The 20,562-nt window shown below is 43.1% G+C and overlaps 1 long non-coding RNA gene and 1 pseudogene across 2 annotated transcripts in view; one reads left to right on the forward strand and one right to left on the reverse strand.

Moving 5' to 3' along the window:
• LOC144581946 (uncharacterized) overlaps positions 1-20,562 on the reverse strand; it is a 188,407-nt gene that overhangs the window by 151,154 nt on the left and 16,691 nt on the right. The window lies entirely within an intron of this gene.
• LOC100391305 (large ribosomal subunit protein eL8 pseudogene) lies at positions 8,478-9,282 on the forward strand (annotated as a pseudogene).

Below are 20,562 nucleotides of genomic sequence, written 5' to 3' on the forward strand. Positions count from 1 at the left end.
CAGACTGGCAAATTGGATAAAAATCCAAAACCCATCAGTGTGCTGTATCCAGGAAACCCATCTCACATGCAAGGATACACAAAGGCTCAAAATAAAGGGATGGAGGAAGATTTACCAAGCTAATGGAAAGCAAAAAAAAGCAGGAGTTGCAATTCTCATCTCTGATAAAATAGACTTTAAAGCAACAAAGATCAAAAGAGACAAAGAAGGCCATTACATAATGGTAAAAGGATCGATACAACAAGAAGAGCTAACGATCCTAAACATATATGGACCCAACACAGGAGCACCCAGATACATAAGGCAAGTTCTTAATGACTTACAGAAGGACTTAGACTCCCACACAATAATAGTGGGAGACTAACACTCCACTGTCAATACTAGACAGATCAACCAGACAGAAAATCAACAAGGATACCCAGGGCTTGAACTCAGACCTGGAGCAAGGAAACCTGGTGGACATTTACAGAACTCTCCACCCCAAATCCACAGAATACACATTCTTCTCAGCACCACATCACACCTACTCTAAAATTGACCACATCATTGGAAGTAAAGCACTGCTCAACAAATGCAAAACAACTGAAATCATAACAAACAGCCTCTCAGACCATAGTGCAATCAAGTTAGAACTCAGAATTCAGAAACCGACCCAGAACCGCACAGCTTCATGGAAACTGAACAACTGGCTCTTGAATGTTGACTGGGTAAACAACGAAATGAAGGCAGAAATAAAGAAGTTCTTCGAAACCAATGAGAACGAAGACACAACGTGCCAGAACCTCTGGGACACATTTAAAGCAGTCTCTAGAAGAAAGTATATAGCAATAAGTGTCCATATGAGGAGAATGGAGAGATCCAAAATTGACACCCTATCATCAAAATTGAAAGAGCTAGAGGAGCAAGATCAAAAAAACTCAAAACCCAGCAGAAGACAAGAAATTACTAAGATCAGAGCTGAGCTGAAGGAGATTGAGACACGAAAAACCCTTCAAAAAAAAAATCAATAAATCCAAGAGCTGGTTTTTTGAAAAGATCAACAAAATAGACAGACCACTAGCCAGATTGATTAAAAATAAGAGAACAACCAAATAGATGCAATAAAAAATGATAAAGGGGAAATCACCACAGATTCCACAGAAATTCAAACCATCATCAGAGAATATTACAAACAACTATATGCGCATAAACTAGTAAACCTGGAAGAAATGGATAAATTCCTGGACTCCTGTGTCCTCCCAAGCCTAAACCAGGAGGAAGCTGAAACTATGAATAGACCAATAACAAGGTCTGAAGTCGAGGCAGCAATTAAGAGCCTACCTCACAAAAAAAGCCCAGGTCCAGATGGGTTCACAGCCGAATTCTACCAGACACACAAGGAGGAGCTGGTACCATTCCTTCTAAAACTATTTCAAACAATCCAAAAAGAGGGAATCCTTCCCAAATCATTTTATGAGACCAACATCATCCTGATACCAAAACCCGGCAGAGACCCAACGAGAAAAGAAAACTTCAGGCCAATATCCATGATGAACATAGATGCAAAAATCTTAAATAAAATATTGGCAAGCCGATTGCAACAGCAAATCAAAAAACTTATTCATCATGATCAAGTAGGATTCATCCCAGGGATGCAAGGCTGGTTCAACATACGCAAGTCTATCAACGTAATTCACCACATAAACAGAACCAAAAACAAAAACCACATGATTATCTCAATTGACGCAGAGAAGGCATTTGACAAAATTCAACAGCCCTTTATGCTAAAAACCCTCAATAAACTCGGTATCGATGGAACGTATCTCAAAGTAATAAAAGCTATTTATGACAAACCAACAGCCAATATCATACTGAATGGGCAAAAACTGGAAGCATTCCCTTTGAAATCTGGTACTAGACAAGGATGCCCTCTCTCACCACTCCTATTCAATATAGTACTGGAAGTTCTAGCCAGAGCAATCAGGCAAGAAAAATAAATAAAGGGTATTCAAATAGGAAAGGTGGAAGCCAAATTGTCTCTATTTGCAGACGACATGATAGTATACCTAGAAGACCCCATCGCCTCAGCCCAAAAACTCCTGAAACTGATAAACAACTTCAGCAAAGTCTCAGGATATAAAATCAATGTGCAAAAATCACAAGCATTCGTCTACACCAATAACAGACTTAAAGAAAGCCAAATCAAGAGTGAACTGCCATTCGCAATTGCTACAAAAAGAATAAAATACCTTGGAATACAACTCACAAGGAACGTAAGGGACCTCTTCAAGGAGAACTACAAACCACTGCTCAACGAAAACAGAGAGGACACAAACAGATGGAGAAACATTCCATGTTCATGGTTAGGAAGAATTAATATCGTGAAAATGGCTATACTGCCCAAAGTAATTTACAGAATCAACGCTATCCCCATCAAGCTACCATTGACTTTCTTCACAGAACTGGAAAAAACCACCATGAACTTCATATGGAACCAAAAGAGAGCCCGCATAGCCAAGTCAATTCTAAGCAAAAAGAACACAGCGGGGGGCATCACACTACCGGATTTCAAACTATACTACAAGGCTACAGTAATCAAAACAGCATGGTACTGGTACCAAAACAGAGATATAGACCAATGGAACAAAACAGAGGCACCGGAGGCAACACAACATACATACAACTATACAATCTTTGATAAACCTGACAAAAACAAGCAATGGGGCAAGGATTCCATGTTTAACAAATGGTGTTGGGAAAACTGGCTAGCCATGTGCAGAAAGCAGAAACTGGACCCCTTCCTGACACCTTACACTAAAATTAACTCCAGATGGATTAAAGACTTAAACATAAGACCTGGCACCATAAAAACCCTAGAAGGAAATCTAGGCAAAACTATCCAGGACATAGGAGTAGGCAAGGACTTCATGAACAAAACACCAAGAGCATTGGCAACAAAAGCCAAAATAGACAAATGGGACCTAATGAAACTCCACAGCTTCTGCACGGCAAAAGAAACAGTCACTAGAGTGGATCGGCAACCAACAGAATGGGAAAAAATTTTCGCAGTCTACCCATCTGACAAAGGGCTGATATCCAGAATTTACAAACAACTCAAGCAGATGTACAGGAAAAAAACAAACAAGCCCATTCAAAAGTGGGCAAAGGATATGAACAGATACTTTACGAAAGAAGACATATATGAGGCCAACAATCATATGAAAAAATGCTCATCGTCACTGGTCATCAGAGAGATGCAAATCAAAACCACATTGAGATACCATCTCACGCCAGTTAGAATGGCGATCATTAAAAAATCTGGAGACAACAGATGCTGGAGAGGATGTGGAGAAAAAGGAACACTTTTACACTGTTGGTGGGAGTGTAAATTAGTTCAACCATTGTGGAAGACGGTGTGGCGATTCCTCAAGGCCTTAGAAATAGAAATTCCATTTGACCCAGCAATCCCATTACTGGGTATATATCCAAAAGACTATAAATCGTTCTACTATAAGGACACATGTACACGAATGTTCATTGCAGCACTGTTTACAATAGCAAAGACCTGGAATCAACCCAAATGCCCATTGATAATAGACTGGATTGGAAAAATGTGGCACATATACACCATGGAATATTATGCAGCAATCAGAAATGATGAGTTCGTGTCGTTTGTAGGGACATGGATGAATCTGGAAAACATCATCCTCAGCAAACTGACACAAGAACAGAAAATGAAACACCGCATATTCTCACTCATAGGTGGGTGATGAAAAATGAGAACACATGGACACAGAAAGGGGAGTACTAAACACTGGGGTCTATTGGGGGGAAAAGGGGAGGGCCAGTGGGAGGGGGAGGTGGGGAGGGATAGCCTGGGGAGAAATGCCAAATGTGGGTGAAGGGGAGAAGAAAAGCAAAGCACACTGCCATGTGTGTACCTACGCAACTGTCTTGCATGCTCTGCTCATGTACCCCAAAACCTATAATCCAATAAAAAATTAAAAAAAAAAAAAGAAATTTTTCAGCCCAAAAGCACGATAGAAAACATCCCATTTTCTGAGGAGAAATTCAAGCTGGCTAGAGAAATTTGCATAAGTAACAAGGAGCCAAATGTTAATTCCCAAGACAATGGGGAAAATGTCTCCAGGGCATGTCAGAGGTCTTCACAATAGCCCCTCCCATCACAGGTCTGGAGGCCTGGGAGGAGAAAATGGTTTTGTGGACCTGGGCCAGGCCAAGGGTCCCTGCGGTATGTGCAGTCTAGGACTTGGTGACCTGTGTGCCACCCACTCCAGCCATGATTAAAAGAGACCAAGGTACAACTTGGGTCATGGCTTTAGAGGGTTGCAAGCCCCAAATATTGGCAGCTTCCACATGGTGTTGAGCTTGTAGGTGCACAAAAGCCAAGAATTGATGTTTGTGAACCTCTGCCTATGTTTCAGAGGAGATATGGAAATGCCTGGACATTTTGCATTTCCAGAAGTTTGCTGCAGGGACAGGGGTATCACGGAGAACCTCTGCTAGGGCAGTACAAAAGGACAAAGCCACAGGGGTGGAGCCACCTTAGACCATGGACAGAGAGCACCTGCAAACAGTCAGGTCCTAGGATTTAAGCACATCCTCCTCCTGCTCCTCTGGGACTATGCCATCCTGACCTGATGCTACAGGGTCCAGCTGCCTAATAGAAGTGGCAAAAGCCTTCTTGCTGGCATGAACTCTGAAGCAGCTAAAGCCCAAATAGAATGTCACAGTTAAAAGGGATTCAGAGTAAGAAGAACCTCAGCTTCCAGAGGTTCCCAATACAGCCCCCTCATATCTGTAATTCACACTTGCCATGGAGAGAAGGAAGGAGCCACATGGTTATAGGATCAGTTAAAAAATAAGTTAAAAATTAACACTGCTGGCAAGGTTACAGAGAAAAAAGGAACACTTAGATAGTTTTGAGTGTAGATTAGTTTAACCACTGGAAAACTGGCAATTCCTCAGAGCTAGCACTGAACCCAGCATTCTCATTACTGGGTATATACCCAAGAGATTGTAAGTTATGAAGACACATGCACATTTTTCCTGCAGCACTATTCACAATAGTGGAGACATGAAATCAACATAAATGCCCAGTAGTAGACTGAAGAAAAGGGTACATACATGGCATGCAATACTATGCAGCCATGAAAAGAATGAGATAACGTCCTTTGCAGAAACATGGATTGAGCTGGAGATCATTTTCCTGAGCAAGCTAACACAGTAACAGAAAACCAAATACTGCATATTCTCACTTGTAAGTGGGAGCTAAGTAATACATGGACACAGATGGAAACCTACTGGGGACCTATTGAAGGGTGGAGAGTGGGAAGAGGGAGAAGATCAGGAAAAGTAACAGGTACTGGGCTCAATACCTGGGTGATGAAATCATCTGTACAACAACCCCCATTACACGAGTTTACCTGTGTAACAAATCTGCACGTTGCCCCCTGAACTTTAGAGTTTAAAAACATCAGGTAAAAATTAAAACACTTGCGTTTTTTGGTCATTGGTGCTCAAAGTGAATCATTGGTACCAGGAAGGACAAAGGCTAACCGAAGGTTTCTTTAGACCCTTATCACCCTGTAGATGGCACCAGAGCCATCTATATAACATAGCCTTTTTATTTACCCTCCTCCATTTGGCACCCTTAGTGGCTCAAGGTCCTCTTTTGTCACTTTTCTAAAGTCATACTGCTCTTTGCTCAGGGTGCTAGATATAAGCCAGCATTCTAAGCCACCTCCTTTGAGCTCTCATTTTGTAGGGTCCTCACCATGTATGAGGTATTGGTATAGCTTGGAGTTTCTCATTTAAAAAAGCTTACTACTTCTTAACTTTAAATCCTAAATGGCAGTACTCAGGCAATGGCTACAGCTTTTCTTAACTGATGTTATTCATGACACCTTAAAGCAATACCTTGTCTATAAAAACGGCATCTATACTAATAGAGACGTGACACACAAGCAGTCATGAGCTACACAGCATCTTGGCCAATAGACCACATACATACAATAGTGTTACCATTAGACTGTAATAACCGCCCCCTCTACTCCCCTCTTTTTAAAGGCAGTCTTGCTCTCATCCAGACTAGAGTGCAGTGGCACGATCTCAGCTCACTGCAACCTCCACCTTCCAGGTTCCAGCAATTCTCATGCCTCACCCTCCCAAGTAGTTGGGAATGCAGGTGCATACCACCATGCCTAGCTTTAGTTTTAGTAGAGATAAGGTTTAGCCATGTTGGCCAGGCTGGTCTCAAAAAGTGATTCGCCTGCCTCAGTCATCCAAGTGCTGGGATTAGTCATGAGTCACTGCCTGGCCTGTAATACCTCATTGTTATTGTACCTTTTCTATATTTAGATACACAGATCACAATTAGCCTACAGTATATAGTACAGTAACATGCTGTACAGGTTTGTATCCTGGGAGGAATAGGCTATACCATATAGCTTAGGCATATAGTAGGTTGTAGCATCTAGGTTTGTGCAACTGTTCTGACATTCACACCATGATGAAACTGCTTGACATCTCAGAACATATCGACATCTTTAATACACAACTGTGTAAGCAAATGGACGTGATAACGTAGGTGTTATATTGGTCAAGGTATAGCCTTTCCAACTTTCTTTAGGAGATATTCCACCTCCTCCCACTTCATTTTGAAGTTTAGCCTGGGAAGCATTAGTGTTACTTAGGTTCAACATTATGTCCCAAGTTTATTACCTAGCAGGTCAGTATTAGTCTTGCAAGTGATAAACCCATTTACTCACACATACATTCTTGATGTCTCATTGGGCTGTAACTGTTAGGATCCTTTGGATAACAGGTCACCAATACCCAACTGCACAGGCTTAAGTAAAAAGGAAATGGATGCAAACTTAATATAAATGTAGTGCTGGCTCCAAGTGAGGCTACTCCAATGGGCTCATTTTCACCAAGAACCAGATTTCCTTACATCCTCTGTATCCTCCATATCAGATTCATGCTCAGCATCTACAGAACCCCATTACCACCCTCTGGATGTCAAGTTCCAAACTCTCCCTCCATGACAGACTTGCTGTACACTTCAGGTATTTCTTTCAAAGCTCTTCTTGAAACATTGTCAGTCACTTCCAGCAGTATCACCTAAGGTTTCCGTGGCATGCCAATCTACATAGTATGCTCATCCCTTCACTAGTTATGGTTGTCATGAAAATGTAGGCAGGGAAAGGGATATCCTAATATGCTCAAGTCATCCAGATCTATGGCTGAGAATGACCAAAGTTACAAGCAGTATACAAAATCTCCAAAACAAAGTCAGGGGTCATTTGGCTGACAATGTAAAACCAAATGTTGAGACAGCATCTGAGAAGTGTCTGCTGTAAGACAAACCCAGTATAGGATCAATGTGAGTTTACAATGCCTTTTCACCCTTCTCCATCTACCTGGATTCAGATTTACCAGTCTTATCCAGAACTCTTATGTGACTTTTCTGCCGCCTGAGACTTCTGTAGAGAACCTCGTTTGTAGGATGAAGGCTCTCCTGCAGCTCCTGTTTTCTCACACGTGTCTATTCCAACAAAGAACTGAGACTAACATACAGAATACCTTGGCCAACTGCATGTTATTCCCAAGCTTGAACCAAAGCCAGGGTTCCTTGGATGTTCTCACTGATCAACTTGTTTCAGCTGTGGTATCAAGCATGTTGATCAACATATAGAAGCTAGCCCCACTCCTAGCCAGATTCTGAAGACTCAAACAGTAACCTGTTCCCCTCATTGGGGACATACCCAAGATACCCTTTCCTATCGTAGGGATCCCTGCATTTTGTAAGCAAGCTCCCCAGCAGGTGTTTTAGAATTATACCCCTGGCAATTAGTGCTTTTTGGATTCCCAACTGGTCCCAGCTTGGGGTGGTGGGCACGTCCCATGAGTGAACTCTCAGCTGATTTGGGGGCAACTCCAGGTGGGGAGTTGGCTGACAAAGCAAATTCTAGCAGCTTAGGTGGTATACTGGTGAGCATAGCTGCCTTCCAATAAGTTCCTGCATGTACAATCCTGTCTCAGTATTGGCTTCTCATAGGACCCAACAATTCACTGGTTTTCTTCCAATCCTGACTCAAGACCCCAGAACCCAGTAAGGCCCTTATACTTCCTTTAAAAGTACCTGCCTCTGATGGAGGCAGTCTTCAGTTCAGTTCATTCCTAACCAAGTCTCTGCCTTATACTGAAATATAATCCAAGCAGACCTAGCCTGGGAGCCCACATGTAGGTACAGAGAATAATCACCCAGATATGGGAGTGAAGCTTCAATCAGTTTGTGGAGATCAAAGTGATGATGTTGGCAATTATATTTCATGTCCTACTCAAATACGTAGATTTTTTTATACACATATAATCCTTTGAGCATTGAAGAGACCAAATCATTTGAAACTTTAACAGCAACACTAAATCAGAAATATTGATATAAACAGAACCTGCTCTTCCCGCCACCCAAAATGCCGAAAGGAAAGGCGGCCAAGGGGAAGAAGGTGGCTCCAGTTCCTGCTGTCATGAAGCAGCATCAGACCAAGAAAGTGGTGAATCCCCTGTTTGAGAAAAGGCCTAAGAATTTTGGCATTGGACAGGACATCCAGCCCAAAAGGGATCTCACCCGCTTTGTGAAATGGCCCCGCTATATCAGGTTGCAGCGGCAGAGAGACATCCTCTACAAGCGGCTGAAAGTGCCCTCTGCAATTAACCAGTTCACCCAGGCCCTGGACCACCAAACAGCTACTCAGCTGCTTAAGCTGGCCCACAAGTATAGACCAGAGACAAAGCAAGAGAAGAAGCAGAGGCTGTTGGCCCGGGCCGAGAAGAAAGCAGCTGGCAAAGGGGACGTCCCCACTAAGAGACCACCTGTCCTTCGAGCAGGAGTTAACACTGTCACCAACTTGGTGGAGAACAAGAAAGCTCAGCTGGTGGTGACTGCACATGACATGGATCCCATTGAGCTGGCTGTCTTCTTGCCTGCCCTGTGTCATAAAATGGGAGTCCCTTACTGCATTATCAAGGGGAAGGCAAGACTGGGACGTCTAGTCCACAGGAAGACCTGCACCACTGTTGCCTTCACACAGGTTAACTCAGAAGACAAAGGTGCTTTGTTTGGCTAAGCTGCTGGAAGCTATCTGCACCAATTACAATGACAGATATGATGAGATCCGCCATCACTGGGGAGGCAATGTCCTAGGTCCCAAGTCCGTGGCTCACGTCACCAAGCTCAAAAAGGCAAAGGCTAAAGAACTTGCCACAAAACTGGGTTAAATGTACACTGTTGAGTTTTCTGTACATAAAAATAATTAAAAATGCAAATTTTCCTTAAATAAACAGGACTTCAGCTATGTGAAGTGATCTTCAGGAATAAGCAGAAGATATTATTAGCATGTGGGACTCAATGTTGCTCCCATGAGGGACAGGACTAAATACAGAAACAGGCAAGCACTGGTAGCTCCAGCAGAAAACCACAAAAGGTAAGCAGCATGTAACCCAGGCTTCTTCGTTCTCCCATCCTTCACTGGTACCAAGAAAGATTCTACATCCTCAGAGCACAGCATCAATTTGTATTGTGTCAGACCCTATTGTCCACCTGGGCCAGGGAAGGAGAGCTTCTGACCATCGGAGTCATGTCCCACTCCACCCATCATGGTGGTCATGATGCCCAAGATTCTGCAGCCTGCTCCAGAAGAGCTGCCTTCTCACATGACACTGCCAAGCTTTGCACACAATGGGTCTGTGCCTTCTAAATGGCTGTCCTCTCACAAAAGCTGGTCTTAGATCCTCACAGACAGCAGAACGGTCCTAGTATGTCAGACAATTCTCATCCTTTTCCTTTGTTTTTAAGGGATGTTAACACTTAACTCCAATTCTTTATAATCCTTCTATGAGGTTTAAATTCATGAGGCATCTGATGTGAAACTGATGTGATTGGAGAAGGCTATGAAGTGTAACTCAAATCAGCAAAATAAGCAGCACATTGATTTTAATACTTCATTGTATTTACCTGATTTGTCAGTGTTCTGCCTAGTATGGTTTGGACAGAACAGTTGAATCAGTACCAGGAATACCATATACCAGTCTACTCAACACTCAATCCATGAACGTACTCGACTTCAAAGAGCAGCAGCAAATCCTTTGAGCACTGAAGAGACCAAATCATTTGAAACTTCAACAGCAACACTAAATCAGAACAAATATTGTTATAAAGACATAGGACCCAAAGACACAGGTGAAGTGACCTTCAGAAATAAGCAGAAACTTGTTAGCATGCGAACTCAATGTTGCTCCCACGAGCCCTTCCTTTGGAATCCACTAGAGAACAAGGATTTAGGACACCATTGATGTCTCACTTATTTAAGACTGTCCCTGCCATAAGATAGTGCTAGGCAAGTACAGTGTACAGCAATGAACTGTTTACATGGCAGTCTTTGTCTACCCAGCCTGCACGATGATTCATCTGAACCTTCAACCTTCTGTTCTGCCTCCAGAGTGACCTGCCATTTTTCTTTCATTTCCTGCCCTTTTGGAATGTAAGATACGGCAGCAGCCCTAGGCATTATTGACAAGTACCTGGAATATCCCTGTGCCAGCCTCCTTTTAGATTTGCTGCTAAGTATCATGACCTCAAATATTTAATCAAAAGCTATTCTTCTGAAGCTGGAGGCCATTATCCTTGAGTTAGTGCAGGAACAGCCAACCAAATATCATGTGTTCTCCCTTCTATGTGGGAGCTAAACATTGGTTACTCACGAACATACAGATAGTAAACAAAAGATACCAGTAACTACCGAAGGGCAGAGGGAGGGAGTGAGGGGGCAAGGATTGAATAACTTTGGGTGCTATGCTCATGACCTGGATGATGGGATCAATCTTACCCCAAACTTCAGTATGTGAAAACCATGTAACCAACCTGTACATTTACACCCTGAATCCAAAATAAGAGTTGAAGACATGTTCCTCATACCCTTATCCAAAGGGCCCACCTCCCAAAGGCAGATATGACATGTACAAGACTTGCAGATTTTTCATGTAATTTTAAGACCTACTACAAAGCACCAACTGTACTAAACCACCCAACAGACAAGACAGCTCTGATGGTATCAACCAAGCTTTAGCTACTAATGGCAAAGGAATACAGTGGCCATAGTGGCAGAAATGGAGGCTACAGGTGTGTCCAATAATGTGGACAGCCAAGGAAAGAGCCTCTAATAGACTCCCAGTAAAATTCCATTGACAGTCTGGCTATTGATGTCACTGCCTGCTGTCAGACCAAAACTGAGGCCCCCCCCATAGCACTGTGTTGTGAAGTCCAACTTGTCACTTTGTTACAAGCTTACTACCTTTAATACATAAGCCCCTACCATTCCAAAAAAAAGCCAGGGGTTCCTGCTCGTGACAATACATATTTAATCCTGTGGTGTTTGTCTTTTCTGCTTATAGAACCTCAACTGCTACTATTCACTGGAGTTATGTAATGTTTTATCCACAGGCATGGCATTCCACAGAACAAGGCATCTCACCCATGGACCCATGTCATAGAAAGCAAAGTACAGAATGAATGCTTGATCATGATGTAACAGTGCCTTTTAAAAGCAGGTAGCCTCCTAGAACTCAGACAGCCTTCAGAAAGCATGGTAGAAGCACTGAGTAAACATGGCTGAGATGCTTTCTTTCATGATGCAGTATGCACTGAGTCACGTATATGACACTGTATCCATATACTAAGTATGCTACCTAGGTCCAAGAAACAAGATGTAAAAGCACAAGTCGCTCCATTTTTCACAAGTCTGAATGAGCCACTGGGATTTTTCCTGCCTCATCCTTCTGCAGGGATTAAGAGTGTGATCAGCAGGAAGAGATTGTTCGCCATACTGGCAACAGCTAAGAATATGAATGGAACCCAGGCAATCCACTAGAGTTATCTCCTACCTTCTTGCCCTGTTGTAACTAGACATTGTGGGATTATCTTAAAACATCTAGTCACCAGGAGGCTCAGACCTCTTAAGATGAAGGTTTGAGTCACACCACTTAAGAACCAACCCTCAGCCGAGGTGATTATTTAAAGAATTTAGAATGGATACCAGGAGGCGGCAGAGAATGAGTTTCAATTCTGACCCAAGATCAACTCCAGCCACAGGAGCCACACTGCGGCCCACCATATTTCCTCAGTTTTCACTAAAGAACAGGAGCCTGTGGGACAGTCACTTCTGTCAACTTGTATGGAAAAGTATCTGTGCAGCACAGTGGCCACCTGTGGAGTCATTAGAATGCCATACATCCCATGTGCTACTGTTTCCAACTGATGCCCGGATGCAGCTAGGATGCTAAGGCCATCCTGTTTAGGACACTGGCCAATCCTCTAATGTGCGATCTGGGCTCTAGTAACTGCCATCAGCCTTGCCAAGGCACTTAGTATCACCTCAGTCAAGGCTACTTCGTATCCAGTCTTTTCCTTCACAGGGCCTCACCTGCATCATAGGCAGGTCCACTCCCAGATCCTTCCAGCTTCCTCCTCTTTCTCTCACAGAACTTTCTTCTCTCAGAACTCAAACATTTAATTCCATTTTGGCATCTCCACGTAGGAGGCCACAAGCCAGCAATAGGAAAGCTTATAATTTCAACTAGAAGCACTCAGGTACATTCAAATGTGAAAGCAAGCTTGTATATCGCTGTATATCCAAAGGGAATTGAATTTGAATACAAACAGCTCTGGGCATGGAGGTCATGCAACCCAAGCCTGCTTTATTTGAAAGGATAGGTGTGTTCAGAACCAGCTGCACCTCATAAAACATGGAGGAAATCAGGGATCAGTTAATAGCCATGTCCTATGGACTCACACCACACCCTAGAGTCACTGTGTCTTTCAGAGGAATAAAAGCCCAAATATTCTGATCAACTTTTTTTCCTTATCTGGTATCATAAGCCAGTAAAGAGACCTACAGAGGTGCCTTCTAGCCTTTAGGTGCAGACTTGCTTTCATGTGCATTTCTAGACTTATTTTATCATTTGGGATCAGTTGAGTTCCCAAATGTCAGTAATACAAAGGAAAAGCTTTTGACTGAGCTGAATGGCTAGATCCATTTTGCTTCTCCATGCTTTCTAGAGAGATTGACAGGTCCCAGTCAACTTTCTACCAGTCCAAGGCTCTAACCCCTTTTTCCCAAGCCTGAAACATGTAACATATTTGATCCATTTGTGAGTCAAATATAGAACATAATTTTGCCAGAGAAGTAGCATCAATACTTCATTCCACAATCTGTAGCACCAGAAACGGTTCAATGGAAGCTCCCCGTTGTAAGTCCAGGCAACTCCTATAGCTAAGTGAAACTAGGCCCTTTGTCACGCAGAATCACAGGCTGCCTATGCTCTAGGATGCTGTATTAACAGATTTCCAACTCTGGATGCTGATTGGCAACTAACTCCCCAAGAGGCTACCTATAAAGGCAGGAATGTTGCATGAACTCCATGTCCAGAACTGTTTGTATATACCTCTTGTAGAGTTCTTCCCGGCTTTGGAAAGTGTTAGACAATTGGGAAGGTCAACTTTCATAGAACTTACACTATGAAGATCTAAGGTCTAAAATAAGATTTCAATCCCATCCTGAAAACAATGAGGACATTTCATTACACTTTGTCAAATAGTTTTAAATCACCATCTACCTATTGGACAAAAAGATACTCGCTACTGCCTCCTCTCCCCTAAACTATCATCATCCATTCCTCACTCCCTGGCCTTTTGTAAAGTGACATTTGCCAGAAGCCTTAGCTATTACTGACTGGGACCTGGAATACCCCATGGCCAGTTTTCAGTGTTTTCTAGTTAAGTGGTTTGCGCGCGTCAGTTGCTGCCTTAAGTGATTGAGTCTCTAACAAATCTTTATCAAATTAAGCTTTTTCAAAAATATCCTCTTTGCTAATACACCATTCCTTTATCAGAAGGGCACAGGCACAAAAGACAGGTATATTTTCAGCTACAAGTGTAGATATTTCAGGAGTTTAAAGCCTCTGTCAGCATCATTAATGTAGTTTTGAGATTAGGAAAGAAACCAAGTTATGTCCCAAGTATGGCTGAAGACATGATTTCCAGTTGCAAAGTAGCTTGGCCATATACTATGTTTCTGGCATCCATAGCTTCTCTGGCCCCCTACGTAGGGGAAGTAATTGACCTCTATAGCTGTTTTGTTAAGTCTATTTCTCTGGAACAAAGAGTGGCCTAAAATGAGAATATATGCTCATCTCTGGGAGAACCCAATGGCCTGGCCATCGGTTCAGTAGCCTAGAAAGTCAGTCTACGAAAAGGCACATGCCTGGGTGTGACACAAGCATTCATCTAAAGAGCCACTAGAAAGCAACCACAGGAGCAGCACTCAACCAAATTAGAAAAATCGGTATGCCACTTGACAGCCAAGCTTTCTACAGTGACCACAGTGGCAGAATGAGGCTACATGGGGGTGCAACAACATGGACTGTCAATTTTCTAAGAATCTAGCTACTGTCGTCTCTAAACGCCCAGCTTGTCTAGCACAGTCCAAGCTGATCCCCTACCACCCGCAGTGGAGTCCTATTTAAGGAGACCAAACACCACTTTAGTAATTTGACTATATTAAGCTCCTATTGTACCAGAAGAGTCACCATTTTGATCTTACAGGCTTAGATATCTGATCTTAATATGAATTTCTTTCCTGCTGGCAGAATCTCAACTCCTATCACTGTCTGGGGGCTTCTGCCACGTTCCACCCACAGATACGCAGTTCCATGCAGCAAAGCAGCTGACCAGTAGATTCATATCACAGGAAAGTACAGAAGGGCCCCATGATTTAGGGTCTACTGGTTATCTTACATGACACGATAGCATTCAGAAGCAACCTTATAGAACATTGAAATGAACTTCAGGAGGTACAGAACCATCCAAGTAGATATGCTGAAAGTTTGAGCTGCCCTCCTTAATTATTACCTACAGAGGCATTATGTATAGTATTGTATCCCACAAAGGAAGATGACATGGGCCCTAGAACCATGAGATATAAGGAACATTGGTCTGTTTTTCCATCACCCTGATCCACTGGGTTGCTTTGATTCATCCTTGCTGTAGGGATAACTGAGCAGCAGGAAGAACCTGGGCTAATTTTACATGGTGGGGGCAGGAAAAACTATAAATGGAATCTAAGTAATATGATTGGTATTTGTTTACACTTCATCGCCTCATGGTAATTCAGACATGCTCTTTAAGGTAAGCTTGCTGAGTTTTTTCCACTAGTGGCTGGAGTATTTTAGGATAAAGTGTTGGGTCACGCTCCCAAGAATGCACTAACCCTCAGCTCAGGTGATAGCTGAGGGCCGAGGGCAATGATTGCAGGAAGTAAAGGATGAGAATCAGTTGGTGATGCAACATCTACTCCAGCAAGTCCAGATGAATGTATTTTGGGTCACTAGCATTGCCCTTGAGTTTCTACTCAGGAAGAGACTGGGACCTCTCTGCAGTCATGGGTGTTTGGATAGGGAAATTGGATACCCTAATAAGCTGGAGTCAGATATATGTCTGAGCATGACCAAGGATAGAGGCAGATGAGGAATCGACGATCTCTCCCAGCAGTCTGAGGTATAATTTGGCTGACAGTATGGGAATAAATGAAGCATCTATAAATGTCTCCCATAAGATTCAATCCCAGAATAGTCACAAATCTTCTGATTTTATGCCACCTTGCTCATTGAGGAGTTCCCACTAGACAATCTCAAACTTTTTCATTACCCCCGAACTTGAGACCTAGCAACACAGTATACCTTGTTTTAAAAAAAGGTACAAGAAATTCCAGGAAATATCTAGCCTTGTGGCATTGATTTGCCTACTCAAATTTTAACCTTCAGCTTTGGGATCTGAGACTACAACAGGGGTGATACTTAAGCAACAGCTCCTTAGGGAACCAAGCAACATGTTGGCATATTGAAGTACCCAAGGTACTCTTTCCTCTCACTGTCAACATTAAAGGAGCAACCTTAACCTGTTTTGCAATACCTTCAGGGAAAAAAGACTCCATTGCCTTTCCAAGTACTGGGCCACTTGACTAGGTTTTACAAAAGACTTGTTCAGTCGAAATGTGCTACTCACAGACAACTCACAGAACTCGGGCAGTTAGGTCATCAGTAAAATCTCCCAATGCTGAGTGCTAGTGAGATCAAGAGCCATTTCAGCAGCTGATTACCTTCACCTTGTGGAATCTACACTAGCAATATGAAAATCCATGTCCTGCCTAAGACATAAGCAGATTCTAAAACACTCTTTGGGGGTTTCTGAGACCTGCACCCATATCATAGGCTTCTCCCAAGAGCTCTAATGACCACGGAGAAAGATCTACATAGACACCTGTAGAGGGGAGTATCATTGACTGACAGGCCAGGTAATGTGCCATGGGAAGCATGCTAAGCAGGATGTGAGACCCCTCTCAAACATCTTTGATTCAACCTTTTTGGCTTACCCCAAACTCCTGTAATAACATTATTATAATCTGAAGCATGTTAACCCTACTTCCTTCTCTACTTTGGAGAATGGCTCTCTTGCACTTACTTCCCTTTCCTCACAAACATCTTCTCCCATAAGTTTCTACATGTCCAATCCTGTCTTAGCATTTACTTCTCATAGGACCCAGCCCAACCCAAGAACTCATTTCCCCCACTTCAACCCAGGTTCAAGGCCTTTGAGCCCAGCAAGACCCTTATATTCCCCCTAGCTTCCATGGAACGGTATGTGCCTCTGATGGCACATCACACAATTTGATTCTCTGCAAATCTCTCTGCCTTATGCCAAATACAACCCAAGCAGACAGTCCAGAAACCAACACTTGGGTGCAAAGAAATCGATTACAGACTCAAATCTGGTTGAGAAGACATGAGATCAAAGTGATGAAGCCTCCAACAACTGCATTTTATGTCCTGCTCCACAACTGGTAGATCCATGCCCAAAGATCTGATAGTCAATATGATGAAGAGGACTAAATACAAGGGTTAGCTGTATCTCAGGAGGAAGGGGAACTAGAAATAAGAAATAGGCCATATAGTCAAGGGCTCTTCCTCCATGCTCCTATCCTGTTCACTGGGAATATGCTCTGTACCCTGAAGGCCAAGGGTATAGCTGCACCCAGTTCCTCTCATCCACCTGGATCAGGGAGGGAAAACTTCTCCCTGACCACCATGTGGGCAGATGTCCCACCCCATTCATCACGGTGATGATGCCGACGATCCTTTAACTTGCTGCAGAGTGAAGCAACTGCCTCATCTCATGCAAGACTGTCACAAACATCTTCCACTGTGTTGATGTACCTGGAGAACAGGGCTCATTGACTTTTCCCACAATATCGGATCGAAAGATCCCAACAAGTAAGAATAGTTATGTTATAGCAAATACTCTGTCCAAATTTACTTACATGTAAAGTATATGTAAGATCTAACTATTGCCTCCAATTCTTTAGAGTCTTTCTATAGGGTTTACTCTTTGGCACCTGATCCGATGTGGTTTGAAAGGCCAAGCCAGTGGTGTCCTAATTAGCAGAAGAAAACACATTTTGATTTTTTCCACTTACTGTCATATTCACCTTGTTTCTTCTATCCAGCTCCCGCCTGCTATGGTTCTCACCATTTGGGCAGACCCAAGGTGGCAATTATTCAGTCATCACCAGAAATACCGTATTTCTGCCTTTTCATAATGTCCAAACAAATATACTACACTTCAAAGTAGAGAAAGTTCAGTGACAATTTAAGAAATCAAATCAACTATAATCAATTTCAACACACCACTACCAGGAGACAATGAACCAACACCTGTCACTGTATCAAGGGAAGCATGACCCAAAGACCTACCAGAATGGACCTCCAAGAATCAGGCTAGAAACTGCTGTAAACTTGTAGGATTGAGTATTAGACTAATGAGCCCATTCTCCAGAATCCTCTGGAGAGCATGCTTCTAGACAGTCCAATGTTCACCTCATTTATGAGCAGTGTCCACACCAGGATGTATGACAGGAAATAACAGTCTACAGCCTCAGGACTCCCTCCAAAAGATCCTCAGTCCACTGTCTCTTCACTTTGCAACTCAGCTGGAATTGCAGAATGTTCAAAACAGAGCTGACTATTTCAAAACATAAAAATATGTATTATAGCTGCTCTGATATGTCCTGCTTGCTCTTTCAAGGCAACATAAAGAAACATTGTAACTCCCTGGCATGCTCTGCATGTAGACAGACTAGTCACTGTTCAGGGGCGATTTTATTTTAGACTGCTGCATAGAAACTATTGCCATGGTGGATATCAAGAGGAAGCACCCATTTCCCCTTTAAGGTGCAAAGGATTTGTTCTCAGCTACTGGAAGCCCCAGGAGTCTGTCAGCCCCTCGTGGGCTTAGCTCACCTGACGAGAAACTCACCTAAGGCCACATCCCTTCCCGGGTGGTTGCCGGGGGGAAAAGCTTGTCAGCCTGAGTGTAAAACCGCAGACCTCTTATCCCAACTTAGGTTAGCTCTAAGAGGTAGCCTTGGCTTCATAGCTTCCCACAGGGTTGGCCAGGGCTTCTATGGAGAACACATCACAACTCAGCTCCTTCTCTGCCGGGTCCTGCTTCCTTTCCTTTCACAGGTGGGGAGCCCACGACCACACCCTGGTGAGCTTCCCAAGGGTCTGCTGCCTAGAAGACTCCTTCATTCTGACAGTTATAGAAACACACAATTTACTTGTCTGGTTAAACATGCTGGTCCATCTGCTGTCGTAACATGAAATGGAGGCTAAGCACAGAAGGGGCTTTAGTAGAACCCTTTTCTCTAGAACTTCTATTCACTCGAGAGAATTTGCTGACTGTTCCCCCTGAAAAAAGTCATGAACACATGCCCAGGAAGCATAAATGACACTTAGAAAATAGCACAGGATGCCTGCACAGGTAGATCAGGTAGTCAAAGCCTGTATATTACCAACACAGATTTTATGAATTAAAAAAAGTCAAACACAGGAAGCAGCTTAAGATTCTTTGTAATGGGCAATTCAAGATGGTGACCTGTCAAGACAAGACAGTGACCTCAGTATGGGGACACATGTGGATCTAGGTGAGTCAGGAAGACTTCACTCAGCTCCTCCAGCACATTTGCTGAGGCTACCAGGAGGTTCCCCTGCAGACACATCCACCTTGTAAGGCTCTGTACCCATGTTCTCCTGCCACAGGAACATGCTTGCCTACATGCAGAACAGGCCAGGAGTGCTGAGAGTTCATCTTCAGGAAGAGCCCTCAGCCAGTGAGGGGCAGGAGTGGGTCACCCCAGGAGTCCACATAGACCATTTCTCAGGATTGTCCCAGAGGGTCCTCAGCAGAACTGGCTCCAGTTGCTCACCAGGCTTACCTGCTCACTAATACTTTCTTGGTTTACCTGCCTTTCCTGTCTCACTTATTCTTAGAGTCACCTGCAATCAGTTACTTGTACCCTAGTTCTTGTCTGAGTCTCCCGTTTAGAGAATTCAAACTAAGCAGGAATGAAATCCAAGTTGACTGAGCATATCAGAAAAATGTTAACCCAGGGACTCAAGTGCCTAATGGAGTTTAACTGGGCTCACAAGTTGAGGTTGTTTTAACAGAGAAAGCTGATTACATGTTCATCTGCTTTAAGATACAGGCATATTAGGCTATGCTGCTCACTTGCCTTTCATACCTAAGCTTAGCCAGGAGGACAGTTTTGTTATGGCGTTAAAGCAAGGAACTTGATCCCATTCCTCCTTTATGCCCTTGCAGGCTTTACAGAAACATTTTTGGCAGAGAAAATTAAGCAGAGGTTTAGAAACTGAGTTTGAGTGATTTTTCAGTTAATTCAGTTGTTTTTACATAGAATACCAGTTTGGCTTTAACTAAATTGTAGGTCGTTTTCCACATAGCAATTCAGGTGGTAAGTCGTTTGAGTCCTGTGGTTCAGTGATATCATCAGGGACCCAGGTCTTTTTATTCTTTTTTTTTTTTTTTTTTTTTTTTTTGCATTTTAGGTTTTGGGGTACTTTAGAATGTTGACTGTCAACATGCTTGTACCTAAGGCCCAAGATGGCTGCTGACCTGCAGATGTCACATGGACATCAGAAATCATTAGACATGACTCCAGTTATAGAGGAAATCTTTCCAGAAGCCCTTAAATAGAGATGTTTATGTCACATTAGCTCTTACGCTCTCACCCTCCTGAGGTTAGATGGAACCTGTGTTCAGCTTTCACAGTCTCTTTGAAGACAGGCAATATAGAGTGACTGGGTATGAATACTGGGGTTAGCCAACTACCACCACCACGTGGTTGAAATGTAATATGCAAGGCTTAAGCCCAATATGAAAGGTTTAAGGAGTAGGACTCTATCTTCTCCTAGAGCCTACACAACCCTACTCTCATGACCTCCAAAGCAGAGAAACCACAATTGCCACAGCTACTTACTGGCCAAAGTTAATGGAGTCAGGGGTGCTTGAGAAGTAGGCTCACCATATTCTTTTTCTACCCTCTTAGATCAAGCTTTAAAACGCTTATCTAGAAAGTCCCAGATCACAAA

The sequence above is a fragment of the Callithrix jacchus genome, chromosome 3, assembly GCF_049354715.1.
Source record: "Callithrix jacchus isolate 240 chromosome 3, calJac240_pri, whole genome shotgun sequence".
Classification (NCBI taxonomy): Eukaryota; Metazoa; Chordata; class Mammalia; order Primates; family Cebidae; genus Callithrix; species Callithrix jacchus.